This window comes from Amblyomma mixtum, chromosome 2, assembly GCF_055824585.1.
Source record: "Amblyomma mixtum isolate Tamu chromosome 2, ASM5582458v1, whole genome shotgun sequence".
In the NCBI taxonomy this organism is placed as follows: Eukaryota; Metazoa; Arthropoda; class Arachnida; order Ixodida; family Ixodidae; genus Amblyomma; species Amblyomma mixtum.
In genome coordinates, this window is record NC_143013.1 from 149286929 (window position 1) to 149302463 (window position 15535).

At 44.5% G+C, this 15535-nt stretch overlaps 1 long non-coding RNA gene across 1 annotated transcript in view; it reads left to right on the forward strand.

The window, feature by feature from the left end:
• Positions 1-811: 811 nt before the first annotated feature.
• Positions 812-15535, forward strand: part of LOC149361236 (uncharacterized) — a 40734-nt gene continuing 26010 nt past the window's right edge. Inside the window, exons 1-2 of the long non-coding RNA XR_016288384.1 lie at positions 812-903; positions 6015-6077. This is a non-coding gene — a long non-coding RNA (uncharacterized LOC149361236). The remainder of the gene's footprint in view (positions 904-6014; positions 6078-15535) is intronic.

Genomic DNA, 15535 nt, shown 5'->3' on the forward strand with positions numbered 1-15535 from the left:
GCTTTTCTCGCCGTTATCTTCATTTTCGAGGATTTTTTTCATCTTCTTCTCTTGGACGTGACTACACTCATTTCCGTGGATAGCGCAGCATGCTTTCTTTTTCACGCCTTGCCCCCGCGTATTGAAACGCCGTTTTCGAAATACATTTTCACTTCGTAGCGCACGTATGCATCGCTTTGTTGGTGTTTCTCCAGGTTCGTCTCGCAGTTTCGTTCACTGTAGAGAACTTTAGTTTAACTCTGTGCTTCGATCCCCGCAGGAAGACGTAACCCCGTAAAACGGCGCTGGAAAACCGAGCATAACGAAAGCTAACGTGGCCCAACAAGAGGCAACATTATTCGCCGATATTTGCCCATACGTCAGCTTTTAATTTCAAGAGTACCGATTTCGGGTAGTCATATTTTCTGCTTCCAAATACTTAGGGCTACATTAGATTTAGGTGTTGTATTTTCGCGTGAGCGGAGTTGTTTGCTGTACGACGAGCTGCAAACGAGGAGAAAAAATTGCTAGTTAGGCGCCTGTGCTTGCCGCGCGGTCTTCGAATGGTAATGAGAAACGAGCGTTTTCAATGTTTTTGCCACATTTATTTTAAATATTTATCTGGCATGTATTTTTAGACACGCTCTGTGGTTTCTAATCAAATATTTTCGAACGACAGTTATAATTTGCTGGCTTACTGTTCGTGCTTAAGTCCTCATTGAACCAACACGTACGCATTTGATGACATCGCTGACCAAGTACATTAGTGTGAAATGCTATGCGAAACATATTTGCAGTTCTGATTGCATGGTCCGTTTAGATCCGTGGGACAACGGGAAAGCTTTGAAGCTTGCGACAAGCCTCGTTTTTTCTTGTAAGGACGAATTCCTTCACTTTAACGTGCGACCAATAGGGGTGCTGAAGGTGAGTGTTTCGTTTTCTTTCTGGTATTTGAACCACAAGCAGATGAACGCTGCAAGCGCTTCCTAAGGCTAACTACCCAGAGGGGTGCAAATTATATATTAGGAACTGAAATTGATCGAAGGGAGGTGATAAGGGGCAGGTGTTATACTTGCCGGAACAACAGGCTTAAATTTCTGCTCACCTCTCGTGCTCCAGCGGTGCTGTTCCGTAGCCCAAATTCTATCGAAGGAGTTTGAAGTTAAACAGTTATGACCTCGAATGTTTATGTGAAGAAAAATTTGACAGTGTTAACTTACAAGAATTCCCTTGGCCTGGTGTTCGGCTATTCTAGGATGAGATGCTTGGGAAAGGGTCGAATACCACAGTTGCCCTGACGGATCAGAGATAAGTTCCGCCGGCAAGCAACGCTAAGTCCGCCTCGTGCGGTAGAAGCCCAACTTGTGGCCCTTTTCTGCATGTCTTTTCGCTTTGTCCCTCTGACTCCTTTCCCACAGTGACGGGATTTGAAGGCGCAGACTCCTTTGCCAAGCAATGCAGCCCTAGGAAGCCAAGCACCAGGCCGGGGTATAGCTTGTACCCATTTTGAGAAAATCGGTCGGTACCCGGCAGGCGGCGGGAGTCGAACCCATCACCTCCCGAAGACGAGGCGAGTGCTTAAATCTTAAAGAAGGAAAACCAGCGCAGAAACACTGGACGAAGACAGAGCACGAACACAGGAAGATCACGGCGGCAGAACAAGTTGTGCCACCGTGTTCTTAATTCTTGCTTTGTTTGCACGCTGTTTTTCCTTCTCTAAAAAATTTGAATCGAACCGAGCGCTGTATGTTTTTTTTTCGAGGAACGTGCCTACAAATATTTAGACCGCTTGCTGCCGTTGTGTACATTTTGATGACTTGGCTTGAAAATGTTGCAACAGATGTCTATTGCAAAAAATAAAAAAATACACTACTGAGAAACTTTTGCTTACTTCAGTGTTTCCGTTTACATCAACGAAGCGACGTCTCACTTTGAGCGTAGACTTGTGCAGCGGTTATTCTGGCTAATCGAAATGTTAGCCTTGCACTTACGACAAATGAACACTGGCTGACCTTAGTGTTGTGACTTCATGCAACGCTACCGTTACTTGCTTGCAGTAGGCCAGGCTGTTACCCTGCCTTGAAGAAAACAGATATTTAGTGACATCGCTGATGTTCGTCTTTAATTTCTTGTTGTCAAATTCTGCATGAAGTTAATACAATGGTCGGCTACTTTTCTTGCCGCGTTCTTGTTTCGGGAACAAAAGCAGCTTGTGTTGAGAGGATCGGATCTGAAAGGCCAAGTGGGGCGTTTGTCGGTACTCCAATAGCGTCACTGTCTCATCGATTCTGTAGTCAGGCGATCGCGAAATCCAGGTCTACAATGTGCAAAATAAATATCCGGTACCGTTTCTTCAATTTCAGATAAGCCCTTTAATAAGCAATCAGTCCATCAAGTAAATGAAAGACGCCTATAAACGGGTTTAATGTGGCCACAATCCATGGCATGGGCGCATCATGGGTTTTCATTTGCTTCTTGCCGTAAATCTAGCATTTTCCTAGTGGCAGAACCCTGCCGAAGGAGCTCGAATGTTTACTCCTTGACTATCGCGCCATTTTACGATCCTTACACAAGCTATTCTCTTGTCTTCCTCCCATCTCCACCGTTACTCTCGTGTTCAGGGTCGCCTGGAAAATAGAAGAAAGTGTATTTTAGATATTATAACGCGAACACTTTATTTTGGATTACTCTTTACGTATCAACGAAACCACCTCGAAGCGATCTATTAAGCCTCTTTATGCGGGGATGTCACATGACTTTCCAAATGTAATTTACCAACAAAACCTCCATCTTCGTTTTTGAAACTTAACCTATAGCATAGAAGGAAACAAGATGAAAAAAATTTTCTTTTAACTGAATAGCTCAAAACATTTCCAGGATGACAATGAATATGGAAGAAGATCATCAGGGCTCAAGGCTACGTGTCGTCCTTGTAAATAACGGCGTGTAGAACTTCGTTTATGTGACCTGGTGATGGCGGTTGTCCCATACATGTTTTCCACACAGCTGGACACATTTTAAGAAGCCACATATTGTTCTTCACGCTTTCCAGCCGGGTTCAGGAACTTACAAGTTCATTCAAAGTAAGCGCAAGGTATTCGCTTGTTTTTTGTGCAGAGTATTTTGGAACTATAGAAGAACTGCAGATTGGGCTTGTTGGTGTAGCTTCATAATGGTGGTTCAAGAGCGCAAACAGACACAGTCCAAGCAGGAGACAAGACACACACACACCAGCGCTGAACTTACACTCGATTTTTTATTAGGAAGAAGCACGTCATAATGTACACACACGGAAAAACAGCGCAAATGCAAAATGTCATCAAATTCCTAGTGCTGTTAAAAGGTAAAACAGCTTTAAAGAGCACGTGTGCATCCGCAGTACCGCTGCCCACTATGTAGCATATTCATTTCTCGGCGAGATAATGTGACAGATGTCGTACTCACGCACCCTTTATCTTTCCGGGTAATATGAATGGCGTCAGCTACTTCTCTGACCAGCGCTCTAGAGAAGTAGCTGAAGCCTTTCATAATATCTGGAAAGATAAAGGGTGCGTGAGTACGCCATCTGTCACATTATCTCGTCGAGAAATGAATATGCTACATAGTGGGCAGCGGTACTGCGGATGCACACGTGCTTCTATAGCGGTTTTAGCTTTTACCAGCTCTAGGAGATTGTTGACATTGCTCATGTGCGCTGTTTTTTCGTGTGTGTACATTATGACGTGTTCTTCCTAATAAAAAGTCAGGTGCAAGTTCAGCGCTGGTTTGTATGCCTTGTCTCCTGCTTGGTCTGTGTCTATTTGCGCTGTTGAACCACCATTATGAATATTTCCGATCGTTTGCTTGTCCCAAAAAGTGGCTGGGAAAACACACGGATTTTTCGCTCAGCAGATTGCCGACAGCAACGTTTTGGATTTCGGCGAGAGCTAGATTCACGTTACCACCTTCAGTATTTTTGCGCATCGGCGCTTCTGCTGAGTATCCGCGTACCGCTGCAGGCGTACCGACACAAGCTCCTACCGGCGCTTGTGTCTTGCGTCGTGCGCCATTTTGTCCCCTTGCGCAGCTAAGCAGCAGTTACATTTGCAAAAACGTTGTTGTTCATCCAATGAATTTTTTGGACTTTCGAGCACAGGACACTTCAAAGTGGCGAATACTCTGGCTCTAGGGCAGGTGCTGTCGACAGGGCCCATGGTACTCTTGGTAGTGTGACGTCTGTAATGTGCCTCCTCATGTGTCCAACCGGATTTCAGGCAGATGTTCATGACTTTGCGCACTTTTTCAACAACAGCCTGCGTCCGAGACAGACATTTCACAATTTGGTCTGCGTATTCCAAGAGTCTGTTCACCAATGAACGCTGGCACAGGCGCACGACAAACACTCCCTAACACTCCGGTAGTGAGGATCATGCAGGGAAGTCGCAGAGAGACGAATAATAAAGCAGTATTTAGATTGCTAATTATTACTTCAGCTACAAGGCATTCGGTAGTGCATGGCTCCTGAAGAACGGCACTTACCGTGGATGCTTTGCAGAGTATATGGAAAGTACGGCTGAAATTACGAATGCAGAAGTACATGCTTATTTCCCAACTTATGTTTGAAAAAAAAAAAAAAAACACTCAAGGCGGGGATATCCACTACTGCGGTAGTGTGCTGTTGATCAGATTTCCTCCAGTTGCGTACCGTCGGAACGAAGGTCTGGGATTTAACCTTGCTAAACGATTGATCATATCGCAGCCCTCTTAATCGAAAACAGTCAATACGTAACGCCTCCTGTCCGCGGCTTACTTGCAGTGGACGACACTCCGAACGCAGCTTCACGGGACCTTAAAGCGGCTGCTTGGGCGAGTTGGTATGGCATTCTCCTGAAGAACAGCGCGAACTTGAACGAGGACTGACGGAAGACAAATCCTCGTCCAAGTTCGCGCTGTTCTTCAGGAGAATTCACGGGACCTCCACACCTGACCGGGGCAGTTCTAAAATTGTACTCCAGTTGGAGCTGATGGCCTCGAGACTCGGTGCCACGTTTGCATGGTTTATTTATTTATTTATTTATTATGCCCTCAGGGTGAAAACGTTCATTATAGAGGGGAGGGGCGGGTGCAGAGGCATATATATTGTGCAGAAAAAGTTATTAGTAAAAATTATACACAATCTCTGTAAAACCAGTACAAAAACAAAAGTAAGCACAGAAAAGAGTGAAAAAGAGCAAAGTTACGAACGGTAAATTTCGAAACCAGGAACGGGGTTAATAGATACAGAAAAATAGGACAAAGAAAACAAATATAAAACAAGGCATACAGTTCCTAATAGACAAACAGCTATAATGGGAATATGAACGCCATCTATGAAAGCCATGATGATAATATGAGCACCAGCTATGAAAAAAAAATTGTAATGCGTATTTAAAGTTCTCAATTTCAGATATGCTAGTTAGTGATGATGATTGGTTATTCCAGTCATTGCTTGTCCGAGGAATAAATGAGTATGAATATGCAAGCGCATTTGAGTGTGGAATATGTACCTTCTTGCTGTGGTCACGGCGAATTGAAATGTATGGCGGTGGTTGAACCCAAAGATAGTGCAAGGTTGTGTTATGGTGGTATATTTTATGAAAAAGAGACAGGCGAGATAGCTTTCTTCGAGTCGATAAAAGTGGTAGTGGTAAGCTGGTTTTCATATTAGTAACACTAGCGGTCCTTTGGTAGTTGTTTAAGATAAACCGGGCTATTATTATTATTATTATTATTATTATTATTATTATTATTATTATTATTATTATTATTATTATTATTATTATTAGTGTGGTTTTTTTTATGGGATTTAACGCCCCAAAGCAACTCAGGCTATGAGAGATGGCGTAGTGAAGGGCTGCGGAAATTTCGACCCCCTGGAGTTCTTTAACGTTCACTGACATCGCATAGTAGGATATTATTAAAGTGTTGGTTCTTGCCTCCTGTACGGAAAAAAGAGCTACTTTTGCGTGTACATAATTGGCGTAAGCATAGCGTTATTTATTTTGCAATTCATACAGCAGGCCGAGAAGATGTGTGCTGGTTCAAGAATATGCTACGCTTTAGCGGAAGAAAATAAAAATGTAAGTGTGTGTTCGTATTTTTTGAAATCCACTTGTATGTATGGAAATTACAGCTTTCTGTCGCTTTCAAAATATTAGATATGAATAAGGAGCCCAATGTAAACTTTTCCTTCTGCGCTTAACAGCGTTAACCTCAAACCAACTTTTGTTTATGACCAATATTTTTGTCCGCTTGAGAAACAAACATCGACTAGAAAAGCACGACTCTTTTTACTATGAGCAATTAAGGATGAATATTGCTTGATGGCAAACGTTGCTGAGCCTTAATATACAAAGAGTGAGTCAGCCGCCTTTGAGGTTGTGGCGTGTGCGCGCAATGTTCGCGCCAGTGCTTTATTTTTATCTATCCCCAGGAATTCTTTATATATAAGCAGCCTTCAAAGCGGAACAGTTTATGAGTGCAAATTTTTCTTATATTCTATTAAAGCATTATGAAAATAATATATCCACTTATCTTCCCTCGGAAGGCTTAGAATTTTTTCTATTAACGTTTTGGCCATGGTCAAAAACGTTCGCCGTTCTTGGTTTAAGGGAGTTTTAACTACTCAGTGCGAGTGATGAAGAAACTTTTAAAAATATATTTTGATACGCAGAAGAATAAATCACCATTATCTTCAATATTTCCTCAGCAGTTCATTAGAATATTCAATTATTCAAAAATTTTCTCCTAGAATGTACGACCTGCCTCGGCTTGTTTCTGCTTTGCAACGATTAATGCAGTCACAAACATTTCCTTTTATCCAATCCTGACCGGTGTGCATTAATATTCGTCTAAAATGCGTTTCATTTTTGTAGCAGCCCCATATATTGACACTTTTAGGTACAGCATCGAAAAAGAACCGAGACAAAGTGTGGCAGTGACGGCGTCAATTGGTCCCCTCTCTGCAATTTTAAGAACAGCTGGCGATCATTAGCAAGCATGATTTCTTTAACTACAATGAAATTGCAGAACTCTGCTGAGGCAAGTAGGGATAAATTGGGGTAAATTAATTTCGGGTTTTATTAAGGTTCAAGAACAGAAACCCATGGCCTTGCCGTACGTATGGAATAGTACAGCGCTAATATTCTACGGCAATGCGTCACACTCCACTCCAAGTTAACGACTGCTGCCTGGTTGAAATGAACAAATATCCCGACATTCCGAAGGCCCTGTTTGACTTGCGAAAAGGCTGCATTCTGCGCGTGATCCGAGTTCCATTGTGTGTGTTTCTCTAGCAGGCTGTACAAAGGTAGATGAGAAGATTACACATTTTGAACCAACTTTCGGTAAAAGACGACAGCAGACCGTCGGTCTGAAGCTTACATATCTACAAATGTAGTCTTGCAAAATTTTTGCTCCAGATTCTTTGACCTGCTTTGAAAGGACTCTTAGGCTATACATGAAACACATTTATGCCAGTTTCGCTCACTGCTCCTAACGCCTTGATGCATTATGATAGGCTTGGCAAGGGAGAGTAGACGTTCCCGGCTTACTCAACCTCCTCAGAAGAAGCATGAGTATGAAAGCACGACGCTAAAAAATGAAATAAAATGCATTGTTATCAATATTTATGCTTGTTCTGAGGTTGTGCACAGCCCAGACCGATGCTCCTGCCTCATTTCAGTTTGGCACCTTCTCTCTGGTCTCTTGCCAAATGATTCCTTTCCAACATTAACGTTTTTGAAGCACGTATATCGACGGCTCAGGTTCCTGTGTTCGCTCCTCTCGATCGTCGACAGCGTTCTGCGGCATTTTCAGAGGTTTTAAGTTCCCAACGGGGAGTGGGGTGAATGATGGCGAGCAGGAGTATTTAGTTTCCTAGTATGCTGCTTGGCTGAGAATGAAAGCTGACACGGCCCTTGCAAACTCTGGGTTTGTCCTCAAGCGCACGTAACTGTCAATATTAATTATTAATTATTTGAAGCGCTTCTCTCATTTCACCGCGTACACTGTGTATTGCTGCTGGCTCCATCGTGTTGCAGCTTCCTTAAAATGCAATGTGACAAAATAGAGCGAGTGTCTCGCTGAAAACGTTGCTTGCTCCGAGGCCTCGGGCTTATACTTAGCTGTTCCCGTTTCGGCATAACCCGTCGCTTCCATCTGGGAAGCTGTTACGGTTTGTGCAAACCATAAAGCTTGGCTCCTTTTGAACGTTTCCCGCTTTGAGGCATCGGGTTCATTGGATCACTCCGGTTAATTTGGCAGAGTTTCTGTCGTGGTGTTGGCTTGAGTGTTCGAAAACGGTCATCGCTCCGAGGTTCTGGACTTGTTGGATTGCGCCGCTTTGTACTGAGAATTCGTCGCAACGACGGCTTCAGGGATGGTTATTCCTTCATAACAACTGTATATTGGCACTAGCTCTATCTCGCATGTAAAACATCCGTAGTTGAAGACCCGTAGGGGCGTCTACTCGGTCAGCTTGAATGTTCGCAGGGCGGGATCTGTACGGCCTCGGCACAACAGCGTGTCTTCTCGTTCTGTGCCGTGTCTCCTTGTTGTGTGCTGTCCCTCTTCTGCTGTTTTAAAAGCATCGTTCTCGTTGCAGAGTTGTGCAATTAGTCCAACGTTAGCGCACTGTCCCAGCGTGTCTGCGTTCGCATTGGACTCGTTCAAAGAACTCGCGTTGGTTATGGACGAGTCACGATGGATGTTGAGGACTCGGGGATGGTGGTTTTGTTCGTCAGTGCTGTTGCTTGAGGTCATCCTTGACATTAAATCGAGCTCTTTCTTGAGCCGGCGCTCTCATCTTCGCGCATCCTATTTGCGGGTTCTTCAAATCGGAGGGTGACGTCTTCATCGGGTAGGGGCCTTTCGAGTTTTCGCTCTTCGACGCTGCCGCCTTCGGCTGTCCTTGATGTAAGTTCCTTATGGTGGTTAAAATGTTCTTCATGGCCGGGTAGTCTCGTATCCAGGATTATGAATGCGCAGATGCCGGCAGGCTGTTCGCCGTTGACCTAGCATTGATTTCATACTGCCGGGGCTGCTTTGGTGGCGTTCTTCGATTGTGAGTATGGAATTGCGCTACGGCTCGACTCTGCCGGCCCTGTAGTACCAGGGGTAAGGGGTCCGAGCTGTCGTTGCGAGCCTTCTTTTTTTTTTTTTAACAGCTCTCGTCGGATGTTTATTCAGTACTTGTTCGCTCAGTGTAGACCCGCGTGCAGATTCGGTGGCCTGCGCCATGACAGCCCGACGCTGGAAACTGTAATAAAACACAACTTTTGTGTTAAAGGAATGGCAATTTGGGCTTGTTGGATGGAGTTCAGCTTGGAAAACAGAAACTATCGTACAGAGACGAAGGACAAAGGAGAAAAAAGGCAGACACTACAATCGCTGTTTTTTTTTCGCTTTTTCTCGCTGTCTCGCAACATAGTTTTACTGTGAAAGGGAAAATGTATACACATAGAAGGAACAATGACGCATGTGCGAAAGGCACGAAAGGCATGCAGGGCATGAATCAACACACCCTGCGAAACGAAAGAATAAACTGGCCAAAACAGAAAACACAGAAAAAAAACACAAAAGTAATACATCATGAATTTCTAAAAAACTTATCTCCTTGTCATGAAAAATATCGAAGGTTTGCTAAAAAAAGATCTTTAATCTTGTCAATAAGAAGCCCTTCCATTATTTCACTAATGCGCTGATCACGATGCCCGTCAATAACCTTAGTCTTTCTGAAGAGTGCGCTGCACATCTCATTTTCTCTTTTACATCCTCCACAATGTTCAGCAGTGGCTGAACGAACGGTGTGCGGTGACAAGTTATTATGCTCCATGTTCCGAACTTTCAAGCACAGCCTATTTTGACCGATGTACACTTTATTGTATGAAAGAGGCACCTCATAGACGACGCTACGCACATATTCCACGAACAGTGACCCGTAACGCAGTATGATCATAGAAGTTAATCTCTATGCCTACGCTCTGCTGTATTTTTAACCCTTGCACATAGACCTTGCAATTTTTGTGGTGCTGTGCACGGGATGTCTCTGTCCAACCTTCGCCCAACTTTTTTTAGATTGTCCATCACGCGCTGCGCGCAATGAATTGCCACAGTTTTTTTTCCTTCCTGTACTTATCCTGATCACCGCCCTCAGGTTTCTAGAACCAGCCCTTAGCTAGGCAAAATTCAGAGGGCACATGAACATCTAAACTGCGCGAGGCGAAAGCCTTTCTGCGCCACTTTGAATGCTCCTCTCTCTGATTTTCTTGGTGTTTGGGGAATCAATGGGTGATCGGGTTTTCGATTTGATCCCTCGCGATTTCGATTTGGTCCCTCTGCAGCGGGAGCACGCTTGGTTGTCGGGAAACGGGAGAAACGTTGGGAGGCATCCGTCTGGCGAGACTCGAAGGAGACGTCTGACTCGGTCGGCTGGAATGTGAGCGCCACACGTCGGTGGCGCAACGCTGTGCTCCTATAGCATCGCGAACGCCACCAACCATGTGCTGATCCAGTTACAAATAATGACTAAATACTAATTAAATAGAAATTACTAATTAATTACTGGTTACTATTTACTAATGAATGCCTAATTATTGACTGGTGATTGGTGTATAATTACTTATTACAAATTAGTTACTAATTCCTAATTACTGATTACTAGTACTAAATAACGTTTACAACATACTATGGTACAAATAATTCAGTGATTTCTGGTTATCATGTAATACACCACTGTGACGACATTGGGATGATTGACAGCTATAGTGTGACGGAGAGACGGAGGGAATGGTGAGCCAATAAAGGCTTTCCACTTAATGAACTTCCCACAGGCTGTTCAAATTATCGCGTCAGGAAACCCAGTGGCTTTAAAGCCTTTTTAATTGAAGGGAAAGGCCTCCGCTGCAATGCACTCAAGACTTCACGAGTGCCGGGCGTCAACACGAGACACCGTCACTTTTCTTAACCAGTTCTGTATGCCCAGAAGTAAAATTCAAAATAGGCTTTTTTTTTACCTTGATTTGTTTACCCAACAAACATGTGCTTCCTTAAGCCATAACCTGATACCGAAAAATTGGAGTGCTTTGCTCACGCGTGCTTTCAGTGTGGACTTTAGGCCAATGAAATTCTCTTTAAACCCTTTCAATATAGGTCTTGCTAATCCGTCAATTTTCCACCTGTACCGCTTGTAGTGTCAACCCTCCCCTTTGTCCTTCGTCCGTGTGCGCTTGTTTTTATTTGTGTATTAGGACTCATGCTGGGGTATTCCTGCCTATTCTCCATTTCTTAGCGTCTCTTGTTTGTTTCTTTCCGAATCGCTTTTGTGCTGGCTGTTAAGAGAAAAGTATTTGAATTGTAACTTACTGGCAGTCACCAATAGGTGAAACAAACGCTACCACGTCTAAATTGAGGACAACACAGCAAGCCATAGAAAGGACAATGGTGGGCCTAACGCTAAGGGCGAGATTTCAGTTTAGTATGTCATTGAAAAAACGCGGGTTGAGAATATTAAGGCGAAAGCCCTTATTGCTTCATACCGTCGTGACCAAGACGTGTTAGGAAATGTGTCCGCGTTTCGGATGCGTGCCTTATATGGGCATATGCCAGTCAGCAGCCAATTGATACTTAATCGGATGCAATCGAAAAACATCTGAACATGATAGAAAGGGATTTCATAATTATATCAATGTACTTAATCACTAAATGACTAATTGCTAATTAGTAGTAGTTAAGAAGTAGCATGGGGGCTGTGCACTGCGCCTGTACCTTAAATAGCACTAAATAGTGCACTAGCTAAGGTTACGTTAACTGTCACTAACCATACATTAACTAGTATGACGAAGTGTGCAAGTACTGCTTAACTATTAGTACCGTGATTAATAGACGTTTCGAGACGTTTCATAGACATTTTGTCGAACATTCTAGAGAGTTCCATCACGGAACAGGTGAGTGACAGGACATGATGGATGACATTAGAAGAAAGATGAAGGCCAATAACCCTAAATAACCTTTCTAGTCAGACCACATACGATGGGGTACCCAAAAGAAACCGGACTTATTTTTGTTTGAACTTATTTGTTCATATATTAAGCTCAGACCTTCAATCTCCTTCAAAGTATTCCCCACTTGCAATGATACGCTTGTCGAATCTTTCATTTTATTTTTCAAAACATTGTTTAAATTCATCTTTTGTGATGCTTGACAGTGCCTCCGTCGTTTTTTTTCTTCACCTCAGCAACATCAGCGAAACGCTTCCCATTCACCTATTTTTTCATTCTAGGAAACAAAGAAAGTGCACGGGGGAAGGTCGGGAGAGTATGAGGGTTGAGGAATAGGGGTCATGCCATTTATGGTCCAAAATTGTCGTAGAAACAAGGCTATGCGAGCAGGGGCATTGCCATGATGGAAAAACCAGTCACCCGACCGCCACAAATCTGGCCGCTTCCACCGCACACTGTTACCCAATCTTTTCAAAACATCCAAGTAGAAAGCCTGGCTAACTGTCTGTCCCTGCGGAACAAATTCTCAATGTACGACTCCTTTCACGTCGAAAAAACAAATCAGCATTGTTTTGAGGTTTGGTTTCACCTGACGAGCTTTCTTGAGGCGAGGTGAATTTGAAGTTTTCCATTGGCATGATTGTTGCTTTGATTCAGGATTCGATTCAGGAACACTTGAGTTGTCCCCATAGCATCGTCCTTGTACGTCTTTCTTAATATTTCAAGAGTTTCCATTTAACTTTTTCCGAGCAAAAATCAGAATTTCACCAACTCTGCCTAAACTAGTCCGACCTACTTCAACGACGGCACTCGGCTTACTGACTCTGGAATGTACGTTCTATGCGCTCCTAGTGGCAATACGCGGTACCACAGAAGCTTTCCCCGTCAAAAAATTTAGTCCGGTTTCTTTTGGGTACCCCCTCGTACATAACACCGAGTAGGAAATTGGTCGAGTTGGGGAATCGAACCAGGGTCTCCGGAGTGCGAGACGAGCACACTAAGCACTCCGCCATGCCAGCTCTTTTTTCTTTATTGCTCCGATGCTTTGGAATGAACAAAGGCGCTTCTAGCTAATACGGCGTCTTCGTTCACTCCCATCTTCCTCCTTTCCCTTACGGCGAGGTTCTGGTGTCCACCGAGATATGCGAGATACATACAATTCCTTTCCTCGAAAACCAATTTACCGACAGGCGAGCCGTAGAACCGAATGGGCGATGGTGTTCTGTGGACTCCCTGGCAGCGTTGCAAGGCGCTGTCACGTTCCACTCTTAGAGCCGAAGCGGAACATCTTAACCACACATCAGTGACACAAGCAGCAACACTGCGCTGAAAGCTTTCGCCTCACTGCACTTTAGGTCAAAAAAGTGCCCCCCCCCCCCCTGGATTTTTTCTGGTCGAAACCGAGAATAGGTTTGAGCGGGGCATCTAATGCGACAAAAACATGACCGATGTTCCTTAAGGGTAACGGACTACAGGTTCCAAGAAAATGGAATCGTAGCAAGGGGGCAGCAGAAAATCAAGTAGGTGGGTGGGATAAATGAGTTTGCGGTTACACGATGGCCACCGCTGGTCCAGGGCAGGGCGAATAGAAGTGATGAATGGAAGGGCATTGCAGGGTGAATAGAATCTCGCGTAGTCAGGTTGATAGTGGTACTGGCAGCTCAGGTTCATGGGTTCGTATCGCTCGTTGTCAGCGTGACACCGCACCCATAGATAGCTTATGGTTCCAAGTAGGGGGCGTGATTCTTAAAAAGAGCAACTGGACTACTTTATGAGAACTGCTTGCCGCTTAAGGATTAAAATCCACATAGGCTGCAGATAAAGGATTCCAAGTACTATGTGCTGGGATTTAAAACAGTGACGCCAACTACGATTAAATTTTAGGTATCACTGCACCGTAGGAGCGCGGAGAATCTTGGTGGGAAGTCACGGAAGGTAAGATTTCGAATTCCCGCTGCAGTGAACCATTCCCTGCCGCACCTCATTGGATGCTGCTAAACAACGATCGGCGGCTTTTGCCTTCGGTGTCGTTTGTTTTTTTTCCCTTCAACGCAAGTGTTTATGTGTTGAAAATCTACCGGTAGCTTCGATGATGTTATGATGCATCCCCAGGTTGGAGCCGTGCTCTGCTGAGAAGCTTGAAGGCCTTCGTGATTTTAATCGATGATTGCATCGTCAATTCAAATGCTAGCCCTAAGGGAGTTCACATGTTTTACTTTCAAAATTCACATATTCTACCCCTTTAAGCTCGTCGATTTCTAAAACCTATGCAGTTGCCCTTTAAGCGTTCTCTACAGCTATGTGATGCTGAGTCATTGAAGTGCAAAGCTGGGTAGTTGAAAGTTTCATAAAAAGCAAGCTGGCTGCAATTTGTTCCCCGATTTGAAATTTCACTTTATCTGCTTGTTCATCTTACTATTCGTTCAGCGTCTGGAAAATTAGGGTTAACGGTTGCTAAAGTACAAAATGTTCCGCGTTACCTTTCTAGCCAGTTTGGACGCTGCGAAGGGGCACTATGTAGTATGAGTTTGTCAGCACTGTCCTAATACATGAGGAGTTGATATGTCTGGAATCTCGATGGAGGGCCTGCTCCTACGTTCTGTTTGAAGAAACACTGCTGCTCTCTCATTATATTGTTGAGACGACGAGGAAGTAGAGTTCGAGCTCTGGGAACGATGGCAGAGGGTATGTGCCATTAAGCCTGAGGAAATCATCGTCATGACACAGGAAATTGGTCCTGCTTACTTCCTTCTAAAACGCTGTTGGTTGTTAGTGCCTTGCGTGTGGATCTGAACACGTTTGTTCCCCTCCCATAGCCGTAAAACTTTTCTTCGCAGAGATGGAATGCTACAAGTCCGGTTTCAGGACCCATAAATTTCAGGAGCCCTGGGTTGATCAGTCGGCGGACTGCGAGTGGAAGCCTGAGCGGTGGTGTCGGTAGCCTCCCCTGACGGGACGAGCTTGATGTGCTGATGCGGCAGCTACATGACGGCTTAGAGCGCAAACCGCAGAGACTAGACGCTTGGAATGCCTGGTTCTCAGCTCATGCTGTCGTCCTACGCCACTGCTATTCACAGTGCCTGCACTCCCGCCCTCATACACCCGGAGGATTGTTTAGGCACCTGACGGAAAGTGTCGAGCGGCTGGCACTGCAGTCACCGTAGGGCCTGCCGGTGGACACATTCGTCCAATTGATCTCATCGACATTCTTGTACACGATTTGTGGTACCGAGGTCGAACGCATGGTTCGCTTGGGCCGTATATCCTAACTCTGGGCTTTTTGTCTGGCTACTGTCACGTGCCAGCGCACCCTCAATAGAAAACAAGGCCACGTTTTTCATTGGGGCGGCCTGCACCACTTGAAGTGTAGCGCTTTTATCTGTCTAACCCACTTGCTGTGTTCCAGCGGCTGATAGAGAGGTGTGCTCAGCCATGTAAAGAAGACTATGGTGCTTGCTTAGCTGGCTTATATAATCGTGTAGGAGGCAACATTCCACGAGTTCCATCGCTGGCTCCAGCTTGCTTTTCAAAGGCTGGCT